General features: G+C 49.0%; 1 long non-coding RNA gene across 1 annotated transcript in view; it reads right to left on the reverse strand.

The window, feature by feature from the left end:
* LOC125619551 overlaps positions 1 to 17,465 on the reverse strand; it is a 64,270-nt gene extending 46,805 nt beyond the window's left edge. The window contains exon 1 of the long non-coding RNA XR_007351084.1: positions 16,991 to 17,465. This is a non-coding gene — a long non-coding RNA (uncharacterized LOC125619551). The remainder of the gene's footprint in view (positions 1 to 16,990) is intronic.
* Positions 17,466 to 19,400: the final 1,935 nt, after the last annotated feature.

Consider the following 19,400-nt stretch of genomic DNA (forward strand, 5'->3'; position numbering starts at 1 on the left):
GATTTATTTTGAATACAGAGGTGACAGAATTTGCTGAAGGACTGGATGTGAGTGGAGATAGAGGGGTCCAGTAATCTAAGATTTCTGGCCAGAGCATCAGGAAGATAGAGTTGCCCATTCCTGAGATGGAGGAAGAGCCAGTCTTCGGGGGTAACATGGAGTTGGACTTGGGGCATGATAACTTTGCCTTGTTTCATCTTCGGGTTCAAGTGGGATCACAGAAAGAGCCCCTGTCTATTTATTCGGCCCTCACATGCTTGAGAAGACCCTCAGCCCCTACAATTGCCACCTGGCTCACTACTACCACAAATACTGAGGGATTCACAGGGAGGTGCTGAGATGAACTCCAAGCAAGTTGGGCATTGCCACGGAAGTATCAAAGTCCTCCGTGGCAAAAGGTGAGCCATTTTTCTATGTAAATAAGTGAGAATCTTTTGATACCTTTCCTCCAGAGTGAGACACCATGGAGAAAATTCCTCTCTTCCCTTTCTTCCTTGGTTTTCTCTGTACAAGAACCTTATGGCTATGGTTTAGGTCTGGAAGGTTCCCCAAAGACCACATGTCAGTGGCCTGTTCACCAGCCTTGGGCACTGCTGGGAGGTGTAGAACCTTCATCAGGTGGGACCTGGGGAGGGAGTTAGGGCACTGTGGGCATACTCTTGAAGGGGATACTGGGAACCCAACACTTTGCTCTCCCATTTTAGCTTCCAGGCCAGCATGGGTGCCTAGACTTCCTCTGCCATGTAACAGAGCCGAGCAACCATGGACTAAATGCTCTGAAATTGTGAGCCAAAAAAAACTTTTCCTCCCTTCAAGTTTACTTTCTCAGGTATTTTGTCACAGCAGCAGAAAGAAAACTAACACACTCACCCTATCAGTCAGGAGCAGCATCCCCTATGCCTCAGAGAGTGCTCAGATTCTATGCAAAAACTCAGAATGAGAACCACCAAAGCTCCTGCTCCTAACCTCCCAATAAGTCTCTTGCTCCCCAACTCAGAAACAGCAATTTTGAAAGCCAACACTTTTTTATATTTCAAGAATTGAATTAGAGTATCCTAGAAGGGCTGGGGTATAGCTCAGTGGCAGAGCGCTTGCCTGGCATGCGCAAACCCTGGGTTCCATCCCCCGCACTGCAAAAGAAAAAAAGAGCAAAAAGAGAAGCCATGGGGTGACCCACGATCCAGCTGGCACCTGCTGCAGGTAGAGAACTCACGTCAGCTGAGACCTTGTAAGAGTTTGTGAAGGATCCTCCTTAGAAATGTCTGCCCTAGGTTTGAAAGGGACCTCATTCCCTTGGTCACAAGTGGCCTATAGGCTGCACCTGAATGCTCACTGAGCAGGTGTCCCTGGTCCCAAAGGCAGAGGAGCCCCAGGATGGAGAGGGAAATGTCCATCTTGCAGGAGACAATGGGGTGGAGGGCCAAGTGGAGGGAGTCGGTGAGAACAGCTCAGTAGTGGGCAAGAGGAGAGAACTTGAGATGAGTATCCCTGAGGTGTCTGACCTGATCACCTCTATAGTGGGAAAGAAAGCAAGAAGAAGGAGAGAAGAGAATGGAAAGTGGGAAAGCAAATGGGAAGAAAGAAAGGGATCAAGGAAAGGAGGAGGAAAAGCAAGTGGTCCTCGAGGCGGCTGCTTGTCCCCCAGTTCTCTTCACCTCTGCTTGGAAGAGTCCCAGTCAACATCTGCCACTGGCATCCTGCTCTGAGCACCCCCGCCTGCTCTCCCAGCCCCTCCCCAGCCCAAGCAAGTCTCTCCTGCCTCCTCTGGGTGCCCTCAAGGCAGGAGGAAGACCATTCCCAGGGCTCCTCAGCACTTTCACTTCACGACTTTCTTTACTCTTGCAGCCAAATGTGAAGTAAACAAGAAAGGACTTTTAATCTCTGCTTCACAGAGGAGGAAGTGGAAGCTCTGAGAGGTTAAGTGATTTGCTCAAGGTCACCCAGCTAGTAAGAGGCTGCTGCCAGAGCCTGGCTGCAATCCCAGCTTGTGACCTCAGAAGCAAAAGTGTTTTTCCTCATAGAGTCCTGTCCTCCCAGCCCACCAGCCTCCAGCCACCCTAGGGACGGCCCCAGGTCCTCACGACTTCTACGCTCACCAAGTCTTCAGTTAGAAAACCTGGAGGAAATGTAAATATTTTAACTGGATCACAGAATTATTTACCTGCATTTACTGAACCTTGAATATATATATCCAGGGCTTTTTTATTTAATCCATGTAAGAGTGGCATCACAGGTAAGGAAACTGAGACCTGTGAAGGTGAATAACCTTCCTGTGTGTGGAAACGTGAACTCCACATTAGAATGTCACGGTTCAGCTCCAGAGGCCACAACAATTGCATCATTAGGTGCCTCTTTCTAAAAGAGGCCCATCCGAGATGACTTAGAATGGAATCTTCAGAGGGACACCTTGACCCCTCTAACCAGCCTTTAAGAAACACCAGAGTGCTGATTGCTCCCTTTTCTTTGTTCAGAATTTTATACCTTAATGATGGCCCCAAAGGAATGATTTTGAGCTAGTGGCTTGAAGGATTCTGTACACTTAGTAGATACTTGATAACTGTTGGGTGGATAGTTGGAAATTGGTTGTTGGTGATTGAGAGTTAGTGGTTGGGTGGTTGGTGGTTGGTGGTTAGCTGATTGGTTGAATGAATTAAAGAATGATGTACTCTCAGAAGTCCACCTTCCCCCAAATCCATTATCCACCTGACACAGATCGGACATTTGTAACATTGAGGTCTTCAGTTAGAAAACCTGGAGGAAATGTAAATATTTTAACTGGATCACAGAATTATTTACCTGGAAGGTGGGAACTCATACATGAGATAATGAATTATGCAACATTTTTTTCTCCAGTCGTTTTCCCCTTATGACTCCATGGCACCCTTGCAAAGATCAGGCACAAGGTGGATGTTTTGCTGGAGAAGAGGGAAAAAGCTAAGAAAAGGTCTAGAATCAAACTTCTCCAGAAAGAGCCTGTTGGGGTGACAGGATACATCCCCTTCTCCTCCAAGGAGCCGGCTTATTCATCTCTGGACAGTGGCAATCTGCTGTGTGGGCTCCTCAGGTCCATTGACATGTCATCAAAGGAGGATTTCTTTTTTTTTTTTATTTTTTAGTTCTCGGCGGACACAATATCTTTGCTTGTATGTGGTGCTGAGGATCAAACCCGGGCCGCACGCATGCCAGGTGAGCGCGCTACCGCTTGAGCCACATCCCCAGCCCCCAAAGGAGGATTTCATGGGCAAAGTTTCTCAAAACATTTCACCAGAAGCTACAGCCCAGAAAAATGGATGCTCCTTCCCCAGCTTGGGGTATGCCTCTACAGCAGTCAGTCCAAACCTGGGTTATTCGGGGATTACCTGAGAAGCTCTTACAGAAAGGCTTCTGTGGTGGTGCACACCTATACTACCAGCTACTCGGGAGGCTGAGGCAGGAGGATCGCAAATTCCAGGTCAGCCTAGAAACTTAATGAGACCCTGACTCAACAGAAAATAAAAAGAACTCTGAATGTATCTTGGTGGTAGAGAGCATATGTGAGGCCCTGAGTTCAATCCCCAGTGCCACATAAAAACTTACAGGGACCTCCTGAAAGTTTTGTTAGGGTGGAACTGGGAACAGCTCTTTCTAAAAAACCCACCAGGTAACTCTGAAGATGAACCAGGTTTAGGAATCTCAGTTGAGGGCCTGGGACATTGTTTGAAGGGTTTGGGAGAAAAGTACCCCTGTAGGGCACCAAGAGCTGTTTGGGAAGCCGGGAGAGGAGGGGCCCAGCCCAGCACTAAATTCAGAGCGATGAGGGCAGAAAGAGGCCTCATTGCCTTCATATCAAGTTCAGACTTGTCCCCCACCCCCACCGTAGGCCACAGGCAGCACAACACAGCAGGCTGGCCTTGGAGGAAAGGGTGGGTCACCAGCTTTGAAGCCAGCCAGGCGTATTTCCCCCAGTCACCACTGAGTGCCCTGGGCAGGACACAGGGGCACGAGACAGAGCCTGGCGTGCCAGGCTGTTTCCATCACACACGGAGGGGCAGGAAGCACAGGCTTGGAAGGGGCCCAGACCTGTAGGAGGTTTTCAGAGCCTGCTCCCAGCTGGGCTGCAGAACCCACTGGGCACAAGAAGGCCTAAGGGAACTTGGCAGAAGGAAGGCAAAATGTCCCAGGTCTTTAAGCACTAATTCTTCATCCTTGACTTTGTCAATGTCTCTCGCTAGTCATTGACCATTCCAGGGTAGGGTCTCTGCCTTACCTTTTGGAAGGCCCAGTGCCTTGTGTCAAGCCTGTCCACAGTAAGTATGTGATGCGTGTTTGTTAAATTCAACTGACTACTCCTTTTCCAATGACCTCAGCGTCCATCTCCCTTGTTACAGGTTCACTCGTGTTGAGGGGATCCAGCTCATAACCTGCACACAGTACATTCAGAGTTTTCTTGATTTGTTGATCTGCTATGAACGGCTAGAAAACTCTCTTCTTCTGGTTGTTGGTTTGCATCCCATGTGTCCCAATGGACTTTATCACCATCATTGATGCTAGACCCTCTACCATGACCCCTGCCCTCAACCTCCTTCTTCAACTTTTACTGTAATGCAAACTGTAAATACAAACAAGTTAGATTTGAGGTTGTTCTTGCCTCTGTCTGACCTGGAGAAAAGCAATGAGGCATCCCAGTCCTACGCTGTGTGATCTTAGACAAATTGTTCAACCTCTGAGTACTTTATCTCATCTGTGAAAAGGATCTACAAAGTCCACCTTACAGAGCAAGTAGATGGATTAAGGTACTTAAAGTACATGGAACAAAAGCTGTGATTTGTATACATAAGTAACTATTAGGGCTGAGGATATAGCTCTGTGGTAGAGTGCTTGCCTAGTGTTCACGGGGGTCCTTGTTTCAATTCCCAGAACCACTAAAAAAGTAAAATCTTGCAGAACCAACTGTTACTATATTCTCAATTTGGGGATAGCCCAGCCTCAGGCTTTGTGTCTCAAGGCCATGGTCTCTCAAAATTGCAGAGCTTTGACTTTCTCACAGCTGTGGACAGAAGGAGGGGCTGAACTCCAGGGTCCAGGCTCAGAGACTCTCCAGGTCTAGGAACTGTGTGTAGAACTCAGCACTGTATAAGTAAAGCTCTACTTATTAATAATGACAGGGTTTAAGCTTTGCTGCATGTTTGTTCACACACTTACCCAAGTGTGTTTACTATCCTTGTTTATTAAGTGTGAGTGGTGTGGTTTTGGGTGGGGATATATACACTCCAGGCTTGGACACTTGAACAAAGAGCTACTTAGGCCAGGTGCCAGGTCCCTATTACAAAAGCCCAGGTCCTTGTCCTTGAGGACCCTGTGTTCCTGAATCACAGCCTTTGTTCTCAGGAACTGGGAGAGGCAAGTCACTGGCCAGCACCATTCCTGAGGTGGTGGAGTTGGAGGGAAGGATCCTTGGAGCCAGATGTATCTGTCCCATAAGTATCTATGGGATCTGCTGTGTGCCGTGTGCTGGTCTAATCTTCTCAGGTAAATGAGAGACAATTTAATTGATACTTTTTTTTATCATTTGAAACAAGTCTGTTGACATTTATTAACACAATGTACTGAATATCAACCCTGTTTGGGATTGGCAAGGAGAGGAAGAGGGACTTGCACTGGCTGTGACAAGAACCCCAGTTCTCAAAGCCCCAAGGCGTGCAGATATGGAGAGGACAGCTTCTTCTCCTGACAGCCACTAGGCTGACACACCTCACCACACCTGTTCACACCTTGGGCTCAGACCAGGGATAATGACGGGCAGCTCATACTCTAAAAAAAAAAAAAAAAAATTTGCAGCCTAATAAGTGCAGTCAGGACAGGGGGTTCAGGGAGGAGCAGGAGGGCACCTATGGATCTTAACAGTGACTCCAATTTAGGTCTTTTTCCCCCTTCATGCTGTAGACTTAGCAAGGGAAGCCAGGAACAGAGCCATTTGATAAATACCATACTTGTATACAGCTAAGGGTTTGAACAATTTTGTTCCTGACTATGGCCAGGAATTCCCAACTTTCTCCTCCCTACTCTCCTCCATCCTGAAATTTGACGTTAGCAGTACAAGGGGTTCCTCAGCTTACAGCCCTCAGCAGCCTCAGCAGCTGAATGTCCATAGGCAGTTGGGGAGGGAGCAAGGCACCAGGGACCTTCTTAGGAGGCCACAGCCAGGGTTTCCAGTGACCAGTGTCTGTCCAGGCAGTTAGGGATGTTCCTGCCCCATCCTGCAGTGGAGCTCTGAGGGTGTCTGGTACCCTCAGGGCATTCCTGGGTTTGGAGGATGACTGGGCATTGGGTTCACCCTCTCTGTCACTGTCATTTCTCACACACAAGTACAAGCACATGTGCAGGCCTGGGAGCAAACAGCCCTCAACTCTGTGTGTTGGGCATCTCTCAAACCCATCAGGATCTCAAAGCCACAAGCTCTGCCCAGCCCTGGCATCAGGAAGGGCCATGCTTTGCTTCTCCCTTAATTGGCTCCCGAGGACCCGAGTTCATTCTCCCAAATTCCAGTCCTCCCTTCTCAGGACAAGCACTGAAACACTTCCTCGTGTCTCTTCTTGGAACCGGCTCACGTAGCACTTGCGTGGCTTTTGATACAGAGTCTGATAAGTGGTGTCGTGCCTGCCTGTGTTCAGCATAGAGAATCTAAAGTTCAGAGGGATTAAATACAACGCCAAGGATACACACAGTGACTGGCCACTGAGTCATCCAGTCTCCCTCGTGAAAGTTATTTAAAGCGGCACAGTCCAGGCTCCCAACAGAAATGAGGTGGAGGAGAGAGAAACAGGGCAGGTGGAAGGTGAGCCAAGAATAAACGGTGCTCTCAGCATGGACCAGCCCCCTAGGTGGAACGGTCACTCCATTTGAGGAGATTCCATTGCATGGCTGGTAATTTCTGGAGCAGGTGTGACAATTCAGCAAGGAGAGGGGCTTGTAGGCCAGTGGACTATCTAGGTTTATAAGTCAGCATCATCAAGTACGCCTGGTTGGAAAGATGGGGAAATTAATATGCATATTCAATAGCTCAGACCAAGAAGGAACTGATGCCTAAGAACATAACTTATTGGGAACTTGCCACATGTCGAGATTCATGCTAAGAGTTTTCTCTATGTTGTCTTCTAAAATCTTCACAATAGCCCTGAGGCATGTGTTCAGTGATTGGAGGACTACCTCTGGCAGTCAGGCTGGGTTCATCTGTCAGGGCCTTCAGCCTGGTCATAACAGCAGATCTAGCCTCTGACATACCTCAGGGACTCCCATCACTGGTATATGGCGCTAACTCTGTGCCTGACACATCCAAGAACAGGGACTTCCTGAGGCTGTGCATCCACCAATCATCACCCACACCCAGCCCTGAGGTCTGCCAGAGACAGGCTCTGACTACAGGTAGGTGCCTCCATCCCAGCTGGAGCGGCACAGTGTGATCTAAAGGGAAGAGGATCCAGGCTGACCCCATCTGCTGCACAGCCAGGTGAGCAGGGAGATGCAGGTAGGAGGCTTCCTGAGTCCAGAGACGGGACACCAGGCCTGCCCACCAACTCGACCTCACTCCAAAGACCAGTGATTGTGGGTTTCTCTGAACCAGTCAGGCTTAGCACAAAGGGGAAGGAGGACTCAGGGAAGAGGAAAGTGCAGAGAGGTTTTCGGAGATCACGCCCAGCTAGATAAGAGTCAGAACCCAGAACTTCTGACCACCGGTAATGGCGGCACCTCTCAGCACTTGCACAGAACGCTCTGTGGGGCATGTGTTGTATGACCATTGACTAAACTGAGTGTTATGGGTTAGACCTTAAATGTCCCTTAGAGACCTTGTATAGAAGGCTTGGTCACTAGCCTCTACTGTCACTGGGAAGTGGCAGACCCTTCAGGAGGTGGGACTGTGGGAGGAAGTGAGGTCATTGTGGACATACTCTTGGGACTGCATCCCCTTCCTCTGTCTCTCTTTCTCTGCTTTCCAGACCCCATGAGGTAAACAGCTTTACTCTATCAAATGCTCTCTGCCATGATGTTCTGCCCTGCCACAGGCCCAAAAGGCAACCATGAATTGAAACCATAGAGCCAAATAAGTTTTCCCTTCTTATAAACTGATTATCTCATGTATTTTGTCACAGCGACAGAAAGCTGACTAGCACACATACGTACAAAGAAGGTGACCTTCCCAGGGTCACACCAGCTAGTTGAATCTTCTCATCCCAGTGCCATTGTTTTTACCCACTCCTGCAAAACTTCTACATCCTTGGCACCTGGTTATGATTGATCACATTCTCCGGAATCCAAAGGGCATAGGGCTGTGTGCCCAGCTGCTGGCTCACCAGTCACCTGCTGTTTTATGACCAGTCATAAGTGCCCTGTGATTGCAAAGGACACAGGATCCTGGAACCTCAAAGGCAAGTCCACAGATGCACAGTCAACCTGTACTGATGCTCAGACACACCGTTCTGCTATCCACACTTCTCTCATGATGCAGGAGCCCCAGAACCACCTCCTACCTCTGCCCACCCATGCAGCCCTGATGGCCTTCTCCGCCACGTCCTCCTCCAAAAAGCTCCTACACCAGGTGTTGAGACTGGGGAAAACGGACAGGTATATAATTATCAAGAAAAGGAAATGGGTAGATAGCACTCTCCATTACCTGGTTGGTAACAACCTCCCCGGGGAAGGGGAAGGATCACATTTCCAACACAAGCAATCACACCCCCCCCCTCTTCCTGCCCTTTTGGTCACGTAGGCAAAATAAGAGGAGGAGGGGCATGAGAATAAAGGAAACCTAAAATCTATAAAAGGAGCAAGACACCCCCACTCCCTCAGGCACCAGCTGTGGACCCCCTCCTCTCCAGAGGAGTCTCTCCCTCTCGTATTCATTCTCTCTCTCTCTCTCTATCTCTCTCTATTTTTCTCTACCTCTCTCTCCCCCCTAGCCTTTAAGCCTTTAAATAAAACTTTTGCTCTTGCCTTGGTGCTTCTCAATTGTTCATTCTTCAACTCAGAAGAAATGAGGCCCTGATCCTGATTTTGAAGACTGGTGGCATCTCCTCCTGAAGAGTCTTCTCTGACTTCCCTCCCACAAGGCCATCTGGGTTGTGATGGGAGTGTGGCTTGGCTCCAATCTAGTTCACTATGAAATGTAGGTGAGATGCTTCAGTTCTCTGTGCCTCAGTTTCCCTATTTGTGAAGAGGGAGACAAGAGTGTGCGAGAAGCAGGCCACAGCCCAACCGGACTCCCTCTGCTCCGGCGCTGGGTGGCACCTGCTCTCACCTGGCACAGTGGTGTGGTCTGTTCTGCTGTGGGGACCCAGGAGGGCAGGAGCAGGACAGGTCCTCTGTGAGTGAAGCCTCTTTGGTAGACAGATCATTCTTGATTATTTGAACCAAGTGAGGGAGGAAAACATAAATAACCCAAAATAGAAGATATCGTTTCTAATTACACGATCACTCAAGTTAATCACACTGAGAAAAACAGAAAGGGTGCTGACTGCATTCCACAGCTAGAGAAGCAATTTTTTTTTTTCAGTCTTTCCTGGAAGGGTTTATCCTTAGGAGGTTGGTTTTACTCAACTCCCTTGTAAACGTGTGGGGCAGATGATTCACACCCTGATTCCACACAGGATCCCTTAAAGGGAAAGACACCACAGCTTCTCATTGTTCTCTGATTATATTCTGGATTTAACAGAAACCAGCTCCCTGCCCTGGGGAGTGCACTATGGTGACCCCAGAGCAGGAACTGGGCAGAGACTCTGGATCCATAGCAGGCCCTTAACAGATGTTGTGATAGATTCACACTGGGTCACCGGGTCAGCATTTCTCCATCTGCACCTGGTTCCTGAACCAGTCAGCAGATCTGTGAGTCTCACCTGGGGGAACAAAGGGGTTCCTGGCCTGCTTGTGGCAGCTGTGGCCCAATTAGAGGGTGCAGCTATCCCTGTCTGCCACTTGCCCGTAGGCCAAGACCTGTTCTACCCAGTGGTTCCTCTGTGCCAGTTCAGGGGTCAGTGTAGACAGGTGGACTCTGCAGCCTGCTCTGGCCCCTCCCCCCCTTGCCTCCCCAGCCCTCAGACCCTCTCTCTCCCACTCCTCTCGGGTTTGTCTCTTTCTCGCTGTCTTCCTCTCAGTCTTTCTGCCCCACTCAGTCTCTCTCCACTCATCTCTGTTTTGTCCCTCTCCCTTCTTTCTTGTCTGAGGAGGCCACATAGAGCATACTCTGCTCTTGGCCTCCCTCCAGACATGTGGTCTCATTCCCTTCAGTGGGAACGAGGAGGTGCAGTGACGGAGCAGGGGAGAGCAGAGCCCTTGGTTTTCAATGTGCCCATTCGAGTTGTGCACACTTCTGTTGGAGGTTCCTGGGCCTTTTCCAGGGGTTTATTACCCATTTCCTCAGACCCCAGGCCCTGAGCACGCCCACCAGGACCTAGAACCCACCCATGTCTGTGCCTTAAGGCTCCCCTGTGAGTGTGCACATGCCCAAACTCACATCTAAGTATGCACACACTTGCACACACAGTCACAGGTACACACTGACACACTCATGAAGACATACTCAGACATTCACACACATACACTCAGATATGCACTGACACACTCAGACATGCACATATTCATTGGCACACACATTCACACACTCCGGCATGGCTCACATTCAGACACACTCACATACAAGTGCACATGCAGGCACATACTTACAAACTCACACACTCAGACACACTTACAGACATATGCTGACACACTCAGTCTCTCTCATATCCCTAGGCATGCACTGACATGCTCATGCACTCACAGGTATGCCATGACACGCTCATCCACATACACATGCATATATGCAAACACATACACACTTTGTTCTTCAGCATGTCCATGGAGGTAAAGGGGATGTATGTGAACCAAGAAAACCACCCTAAGTGCTAACTATTTAACAAAATGCCCAATTCAATACACATTACAGAAAGTCGGAAATTATAGATGTCTAAACAGTTATGATCCAAAGCATTTAGTGACCTCGGTGACTCTTTGTCACCCCTCCACTGCCTCAGTCCCCTTGCTTACAATTTGGCACATGCTGGATTTTAAAGCCTCTAACGCTCTGGTTGGGATTTACTCATGAACACACATGAGGACCACCACCCCCACTCCCTCCCCAGGGCTTGCAGAAATACCTGCATGAGACTCTCTGGGGGCCTGGCATGTTGCCTCTGCAGGTAGGACTTGAGGGCCAGACCTGAGGGCCATTGTTTGTTAGGGACCAGTGAAAGTCAGACATGCAGCCATCTCCCCAGCTCACAGGCCTCCCCTTCACCAGATCCTCAAATATTACACCAGCCCGCCTCCATCTAGGGCTTCCTGACTCCAAGAAAGGGTGCAGGCTGGTGGGCAGGTAATAGAAAAAAGCTGCCCCTCCAGGTTAATAGATAAAAGTCTCTGACTCAAAAAAGATCCCGAATTCCCACCACGGTGGGAAAAGGAGAGTTAGAAGATTAGAGGTAGAAGATTAAAGTACAGTCTCCTCCCAAAGCCCATCCGTGTGGGCCAGAGAGACAGGGAGGGACTGAGACTCTCCAGAGACCTGACAGCGTTGCAAAAAAAAGAGAAGAGGGAGAAACAAGAGACCCTGGTTTCCTTGATCCCTGGAATGGAAATCACATCCAAGTGAGGGAGACATAGCTAAAGGTGACCTTGATGTGTCCATGACAATCCTTGGTTACAAGAAACGAGATCAAGGGAAGTAGTAGAAGAACATGCGGGTCATGACCGTCTGAGGACAACCAGAATCCAGGCTGTGGCTGGGGTAAGTCCCAAAGATATGATGAAAGGTCTCTCTGGAGCATGAAGGTAAGGCGAGTGCTGGGTTCCCATCCCAGAACAGAAACGGGGGGCATGGCCTGGCTCTGGTCACCCTTGACTTATGGTCAGAATTGTACCAGTCTGGGAGAGGCAGGTGCAAAGCTGAGGATCAGCTAGCAGACAAAGGGACACAGAAACCAAGGGTGTCAACTGGATTAGACGTCACATTTTACAGTGTCCCCACAAGGGCAGTAGCTGGCCCATGAGCCCAGGGAGGAAGTACACATGCTGTGACCAGAGCACCCCCACCCCCAACTAAAGCAGCGAGAAGGAGAGAGAGGGCATCTGCCCCAGGGAAGGTGCATTCAAGGACCACAGGTCATCTTCAACACATTTAAGAGAACTTTCCAGAAAGTTTCTGTTTTGGTAACTTTTTTTTTTTGGTAACTTTTCATTTTAAGATAATTTCAAAATTACAGAAAAGTTACATGAAGTTAGAAGAATTCCATATACTTTCACCTAAACTCACTAATTGGTTACATTTGCCCATTAGCCTTGTCATTCTCTATATAGGTACCTTCTTCCTTGTGCATGGAGGAGGGTATGTTTCTCTCTCACAACCACAACACAATTATCAAAATTACAAATTGCATTTTCAAAAATTATGAATTTCAGTATTGATACCATACTATTATCTAACCTATGACCTATATTTAAATTTCTCCCACTATCCCAATAATGTCTCTTAGAGCTACTTTGTTTCTTAGTCCAGGTCCCAACCCAGCTCCATGTATTCCATTTAGCTGTCACGGCTCTTTCTTCCTGTGGCAGATGTAAAACATGGCCTTGAATTCTTCTGCTCTCCTCCAGTTGAGATCTGGGCCTACAATCCCTCAATCCGAGTGGATTTGCAGCTGTTTTAAACAATGGAGAAAGTGACACTGCGGCATTGAGGCAAAGAGGTAAAAGGCCATGTGGCTTCCACTTGGCCACTAGAATGCTCACTCGGGAGTCCTAAAGCACCTGGGGACTGTCATGATTTGGGGGAGTCCAAGCAACATGGAGGGGCCACATGTGGGCGTTTGAATTCACCATTTCAGCTGAGCCCAACCTGGGAGTCTTCCCAGCTAAGGCTTCTGGTGCACCCACAAAGGACAGGCTGGGATTTGCCTGCAGCCATTCTAGTCACCCCAAACCATTTAAGTGTCCCTGGCTGAGGTCCCAAAGTTCAGAGCAGACACAAACCATTTCTGAATTCCTAACAAAAGCCATGAGCACAATGAGATACTTTTGCGCCATAGGATTTGGAGGTTGGTGACACAGCAGTGTCCAGCTCTTGCAACCAGGAGGTGTGAGGCACCTGGTAGGCTGCACAGGCTGGAGTTCTCCCACCGACTCCTCCTGGAGCTCAGGTTTCTGTGAGCTGATCAGCACAGACAGAGTATCCATAGCATGGCAGGCCAAGGGCACTAGGGGATGACCCCAGGTCTGACAACATTGGAGAGGAGGCAAAGCAGGGTCAACGGGGCCAGCATGAGACACTTGTGACTTCACCAGGGCCCCCCTGACCCAGCCAATTTGTGGGCAGGCTGGCAAAGCTTTGTGAGGATCAGTGCCACACTGCAGTTGAAAGGGTGACCTGAGGTCAGTGAGAACAATAAGGAGATAAACCTGAGAAGGGAAAGGCATCCCCTGGGCTACATTCCCCAAACTTGCCCAAACAAGAGCATCGCTTGGGGTGATTTTTCCAAAACACCAGCGTTTTATTTGCTCTATCTGAGGTGGGAAAAAAATCTGTATTCTAAACACAAGTTTCTGAGTGATTCTCCTGATCAGGATATTTTGAGAAATATAAAGTTAACAAAAAGTATTTTAACTTCAAGGAATCAGGAAAAAAGCCTGCAAATGGGGTGGGAATGAGAAGAGTACCTATAAAAAGCTAGGTCATGGGATGGGGTTGTGGCTCAGTGGTAGAGCACTTGCCTAGCATATATGAGGCACTGGGTTCGATTCTCAGTACCACATATAAATAAATAAAATCAAGGTCCATCAACAACTAAAAAATATATTTAAAAAAAAAAGCAAGGTCATGTTTTAAGCCTGTGCTTGGGCAAGTGAGTTATGAGAGTCTAAACCCCACAGAGGATTCCCTGTGAGGTTAGACAGCTAGGGTCAGGCACCGCGGGATGGTTGACACCCTGAGACAGGGCTTCCCTGGACAGGGACAGGGACGGTAAGGGGCACATGGAGAAAAGAAAAGGCTCGGCCCTAAGTCTCAGTCTTTGAAGCAAAAACACCCCCCTCTGGTTCTCCAGAATGTAACAGCAACAGTTATACAATGAGCAACTGGAAAGGAATCCACCACAGGACTCCTCACAAAATCATCACCCAGAGACATGGTCTGAACAGGCCAAAGATAACTGCCTTTGCCATTTAGAGGTTGAGGCAGAGGCTGTGGGATAGATCTGCCAATAGCCCATCTTCAGACCATCAGACCCCTCCTCTGGCCTTATTTTCAATTTTACTTTGTTTTTTTTTAATTTTTTCAGTCTTTTGATGCTGATACTCTGACATGTGGGAAAGGAGAGGAAAAGGAATCCCCAGCGCAGGATGAGAGAAAGGGAGGGAGAGATTGAAGACAGTCAAGTGTGAGGCGGGAACACACACAAAAAAAGAAAAGGCTCTAAAGGGCCAAGTGGACCCCTGACGAAGCAGACACATAGAAGGCACATACTGGTAGTGCACAGTGGGGTGCTGGATGGGGGCTAGCCAGGCCCCAGAGGGTGGCAAAAGGGATTCACAACTGACATTTGGAACAATCACCCCTGAATAACAACCTTCTCTCACAGCCGACCTCCAGCCCTCCCCTCAACTCCTTGACTCCTGAAGGATCGGTCAAGAGCCTCTAGGCTCTTTTTTGTTACCCTTTTCTGCACCACTGGTTGCCCTGGTGACCACTGCAGCTGGCCCCTGGACTCCCAAAGCAGGCGTTGTAATGGGAATCTCAGGCAGGTTTGTTCTGCTTGGCCGGTTTTGAGGACAATAGGAGGAATGCAGGCCAAACAGCTCTGGTTGCAGAACCTGTCCCCAAGGACACCCACACACATACCAAATAAGGGGAGAGAACAGAATTTGGGAGGAAAGGTGAGGAGGGGGACGGGTCAGCTCAGAGCAACGCTGAGGAGGAACCTGGACTATGGAAGTTCCCTATGACAAGCTTGGGGGCCCGGCAGTGGGATGAGCCTGCAGCTGATTAAATCACAGCCCCGGGAGCACTGGATTGCTTCATGCAGTGACCTGAGTGGAAACCTGCTGATCAGATCTGCAGATGCCCCAGAGCTTCAAGGGACAGCGAATGTACTTCAGATGACAAAACCACTGTTCATAAAAAAGACCTCATTAGCGTGGAACTGTGGGCTGACAGCAACCACTGTAAAAAGTGTATTACGGGGAAACTTGGTGGGTGTGACCCCACCGGAACCTAAAGTCCAGAAAGCAGATGCAATTGGAATAATGCATTTGTTGCTTGGTTATCATCTGTACCCCGCTACTTTGTCTAGTGACTAGGAACCCCTTAAGTAAATTGTATAGGTCTCAGAAGCAAAGCTGAGCAGTGCCATTTTTAACTGTTTCCCGTATTGTGTTTAAAGCATATGTACTTACATAACTCAGGGCCTGTATACTGTAGTCAAGAGCAAGATTTTCTAGAGCCAAACTATCTGGGTTTGAATCTTAGCTCTATTATTTTATAAGCTCTGTGTCCTTGAGAAAGTTACTTAACCCCTCTGGGTGTGGGTTGCCTATCTATGCAATGGAGACACTAAGATTACCTCCTTCCTCCGGTTTTGATGAGAAATGAGTTAGTAAAGCACTCACAAGAGGAAGTAAATCCTTGTAGTGGTTGCTACTGGTGTTACTGACTCAGCTGTGTGCTTTCAAAATGTTGCTGAGCAAAATTGAAATCGTCTGGAGTCCTCTAGACTCTGCCTGACAAGTCTCAAAGTCAAATACTCAAAGTCCTCAGTGTCATTAGGCTGTCTGGCCACTTCCCGTGGGGCTATGAGTAAGAAGGACCAGTAGCCCTCTTCCCACGACAGCCTGAAGCTACAGGCACCATGTTGCTCCTGTGGCCCTTGGAGAGACTTCCTGTGGAGAGGTCGGATCCTCTGCTGGCTGGTCCTCAGGATCTGGTCTTCTGAGGACCTGTGGCTCTGGGGAAGCACGTCTTCCTCCAGCAAATCCTCACCAGCAAAGCTGGAGCCACGGAAACCCGGCACTCTGACTTCCTGCTTAGCTACAGACCCCTTCTTCTTCTCACCAGGGCATATCCCAGGGACGATGGAACATTCTATAAACATCTACTTGTCCAGAGGAGAAAAAGCCTGCTTTAGTTCAAACCCTGGAAGATGTGTTGGTAGAATGTCCAACACATGACCTGGGACTTCTTCCGGCTCTGGGACCTTGGCCAAGTCTTATTTCTAACTTCTCCTTGTCAACACAGTAGCACTGATTTCAGGAGAGACTGGGAGCTTCCCATTCACATGAACTTGTCTGGGAATGGATTGGCACCATGCTTTGCAAGAATGCAGCCATCATCTCTAAGACAGTGGCTCTCAGTCAGGCAAGGTGGGGTCTTTCCAAGCTTTGTACGTTTCAGAATCACATTCTTTCCCATTTGCCTTCCCCGCAAACCTAAAACAGATTGGAAGTAACAGAAACCGTGCATAAAAGACAACACCCACGATGGAAAACTGCCAAACCTCCTCTTAAAACCTAAATGTGGTCTCTTCCTGTTTGTCTTGACCCACATTTTCAATTTTACTTGCATGTTATTTATTCTGCAAACACTCAAGCATCTGATGCCAGATGCCATTCTACTGCAAACTATGCGTCATTTAATCCTCATAACGGCTCCATACAGTAGGTACTGGTGTTCATCTCCATTTTCAGAGGTGGAAACTGAGGTTCAGTGCATAGTCAGCAAGTAGCCAATCAGCATACAGACCAGGCAGTGAGCACCAGCGTCCATGGTCTCAGCCCACCGCCCACCTGTCACTCTGTTGTGTACACGGGTATTTTCCAAACAGACTGGAATCCTCTAGAAGGCAGACACCATGTGTCTTCCCGAAAATCCTGAAGGAACCAAGATGCATTGTGATGATGTCAATGGCCTTTAGCTGTCGCAGCAATGCCCAAAACTCACCTCCAAGTTACTGTGTGAAAACCACACTGGGAAGAAGAAGCCAGCTCCTCTCTGCTGGAGCTCCACTTCCTACAACCTGCCCGATGCTCTCAGAGCCATGATCCCCACTCCAGGCCTCAAAGAGGAGCCTGGGCCTGGGCAAGGCACAGTCTCAGGACGCCTGCTCCCCAGGGGGAGGCAGCTTCCCCGCGGTGGTCTGCCTGACCTTCCCGAGACTTGCTCCACCACACCCCTTCCAGCTTCCTGGACTGCAAAACAGCATCTTCGCTTTCATTGTTCTTTGAGGAAATTTGGCAGCAGGCACAGAACAAATTTCTTGCAGGTCCCCAGCTCCGCACATGAAAGACAGGCTGCAGTCTGCAGCTGTCTCCACCCATGCCCCTGTGCCCCGGAGCTCACGCCTAAGCCTGCAGATTAGGGAGTAGCCCTGCCTCTTTTGTTAGTGTCCCCACCTGGAGATGCTGAGTTGGAAGGGAGACAACAGCTGGCAGTAGGCTGGCTGGCTCCAGGATGCCATCTCAGCAATCTGCCTGGCCTGAGCACCCCATGCTGGGGACAGAGGGAAGGGAAGCCAGGAGCACCTCCAAGGGGCTGCAGCCACTGATCTCAGGAACGTCACATGCTTGATGCCACAGAGGCCTCACACAGACCATGTACAATGGGAGGGTGCTCTGGCCTTAATTCCTCTCCTCACTTCTGCCAGGGGATCAGCTTTTAGCACCCCCACTGAGATGGGTTTTGTTTGTTTGTTGTGTGAACTAGGGCAAGGTCTGCTCTGAAGGCAATGGCAGCTAGAACCCTTACTAGGAATTCCTACCTTGCTGGGGCTCCTCCCACCTGCCCTCCAAGGCTGGCAGGTGAGACCCCGAGGCATGATCACACCAGAAAAATGAAGAAGTGACATGCACCATCAGCTAGCGGGCTGCTATGATACCAGCAACTCTGAGTTCCATTTCCCCAGATGTGAAGATTGAACCTCGAGAAATGCCCAGGCAGGCATAGAAATCAAGTTTTACTTAAAGAATAAAAAGAGATTTCTCCTGGGAGGAAGAAAGGGACCGACCCAGAGTTGGTATCCAAAGAAGTGAGGGTGGCCTGCCCCTTTTGTACATGTTAGATTTTCTTGGTTCTCCTGCCCTCCTTCCCCTTATCTTGCCTCTTTCCTCTCCCCATCCTGAGTACATAAAGCTGCCAGGGGATGAACCAAAAGGTCAGAGAAAATGGGCAGAAGAAGGGTCACCCTGGAGGTGCTTCATTAATAGCCTTTTTGCAGGAACTGTTCCCTGTAAACAGGTAACCTTGGTAATGTCAGAGGGTGGGCAGAAGGGCTCTGGAGGTATTAGCATTGCAATCCCTCAAGGCCATCTCTATCTTCCCAGACCCAAACCAGCTTTCATCCCCCGAGTGCAGCCCCATCACCGAGCTACACAAACTGCCTGTCCTTTGTTCTTGCTTCTGCTTTCTGGTGTTGAACAGTCTCTGGACCCCCTTCCAGAAACCAGAGGGCATTTTGGAAGTGGAGCAGCCCCTCTTGTTCTCCATGCATCATCCATAGGTATGAGGGTGGATTTTCACAGCGTCCCTGCAACATAGATGGGGTGGGTTTTTATTATGCCCATTACTCTGATGTGGAAACTGTAGACCCTGAGAAGTGACCTCCAGAATGCCATCCTCTCTGTCATCACCAGTACTTTTCACTTCAACACACTGCAATCAAGTAAGATCACCCACGCAAAAGGTGAGCAAAATAAGGAGAGTTGCAAGGATTGCAACTCTGGGGGTTGGATTGTCACCCGGTCTCAGTCCTGTCGAGTCTCTCTGGAGTCAGGATAAAAGCAGGAGCTTTGGACAGAACCCTATGGGTACCAGTCCAGTCATCCCCCAACTCCACTCCTAGGAGAACCCACCCTAAACTTAGCACATGTAACTTCCCTCTAGAATATTCTATTACTCCCTGCTGCCTGTTCTGCTACAGACAGAAGTCTATTCCAAGACACTCCAGTCAAAAGCATCTTTCCTTAAGAAAACCAAGGGAGACAGGCTGGGGATGTCACTTAGGGGTAGGGAAGGGCCCTTGCCTAATAAGTGTGAGGTCCTGGGTTTGATTCTTACCATCAGAAAAAGGGGAAGAAAGATGAAAGAAGAGACAGAGAGAAGAAGAAGGAAGGAAGGAAGGAAGGAAGGAAGGAAGGAAGGAAGGAAAGAAAAGAGAGAGAGGGAGAGAGAGAGAGAGAGAGAAAGGTGGGTGAAGAAAACCGAGGTACAGGCAGTATCTATTAGCCCAAGAAGGTGAAGAGGGTAGACTGGGGACCCTCAGGGAGGTGGGTGCTCTGGACAACAAGTGCCTAAAAATAACCATGCACTCCTGACCACTGAGTGACAGCCTCTCCCTGGGCACAGCTGGAACTAT

This window comes from Marmota marmota, unplaced genomic scaffold (assembly GCF_001458135.2).
Source record: "Marmota marmota marmota unplaced genomic scaffold, marMar, whole genome shotgun sequence".
NCBI lineage: Eukaryota > Metazoa > Chordata > Mammalia > Rodentia > Sciuridae > Marmota > Marmota marmota.